At 36.6% G+C, this 1,083-nt stretch overlaps 1 long non-coding RNA gene across 1 annotated transcript; it reads right to left on the bottom strand.

Moving 5' to 3' along the window:
- Positions 1–219: 219 nt before the first annotated feature.
- LOC107579004 (uncharacterized) lies at positions 220–995 on the bottom strand. The gene is made up of 3 exons (XR_001608409.1): positions 896–995; positions 636–771; positions 220–534 (listed from the first exon to the last, which is right to left on the bottom strand). It is a non-coding gene; the product is annotated as an uncharacterized lncRNA (long non-coding RNA).
- Between the last annotated feature and the right edge of the window lie 88 nt (positions 996–1,083).

The raw sequence follows: 1,083 nt of genomic DNA on the forward strand, positions 1-1,083 counted from the left end.
AAATCAAATAAATGCCTTGTTAAGCATAATATTCTTTCAAATACATAAAAAAAAATCTTCTCACCCCCCAAAATTCTGAACTTTTGATTTAGTTCATAAATACAGGTCATTTCAGAAAACCTTATGAATTTAGATGTGGCATCATAATTGTGATTGTGTCCAAACACGTTGCTATTATCTATAACCTGTGATTGAAAATATTTTTTTTTACAGAATCTGCATGATTTTGTCGCACTGTGCGCATCAAGGTCATGAGTGAGTTTAGGGCTGTTAAGACACGTCTGCCATGTAATGAACATCTCCATGGAAACTGAATTAATCTGCAAAATGGTTTATGATCTCCTCATAATTTTCACAGGTTAATGAATTCAGTATCAAAATTGATCTAGACTGTAACACAACAGATGACCATCAACAATCATACCAAGAGTTTCTTGTCCAGGTTGGCTTTTCTAAGGGCAGATGTCACTGCATTGGCATCCTTCTCTGCTATCCAAGCTTTAAACATCTTCACCGCAAAAGAAGCTGATATTCCTACAAAGCAGATAGTGGGAAAAAAGCACACACTCTAATGAATTTTTATTCATTTGTTTTTTCCCCCTATTCTCTTCAAAAAGAAGACATAAGGCACAAACCTTCTTTGACAAGGTTATCGCTGAAGAGGCTGGTGAGGATAGGTGGCAGCAGTGTGCCGTTGGCCAACAGGATGCCTGTTAGCATGGCTAGTTTGGTCTGCTCAGACTCAGTGAAGGCCTTCAGGAAGAGAAGAAGCTGCGGGAAGAAGACATATGGATCAGAACATACAGTATATCAACCTATGTGGAAACCCTTCCACAGTAAAACACGTTACTGATAATAGCAGGAATAGCAGCATCGTGATATGCACATTAGTTACCTTTTTGATTTCCTCCTCAAAGGCCTTCTCCAGATATTTGTACCTTCTGATAAGTTTATTGAACACCTGTATATAGACATAATCATCGATGAGTTACAGCATCAAGGTGTTTTTAAAGGGGTCATATGATAAATGTTTGTATGATATGACAACAACAACAACAATAATAATAATAATAATAATAATAA

Source organism: Sinocyclocheilus grahami, unplaced genomic scaffold (assembly GCF_001515645.1).
Source record: "Sinocyclocheilus grahami isolate Dianchi unplaced genomic scaffold, SAMN03320097.WGS_v1.1 scaffold13442.1, whole genome shotgun sequence".
In the NCBI taxonomy this organism is placed as follows: domain Eukaryota; kingdom Metazoa; phylum Chordata; class Actinopteri; order Cypriniformes; family Cyprinidae; genus Sinocyclocheilus; species Sinocyclocheilus grahami.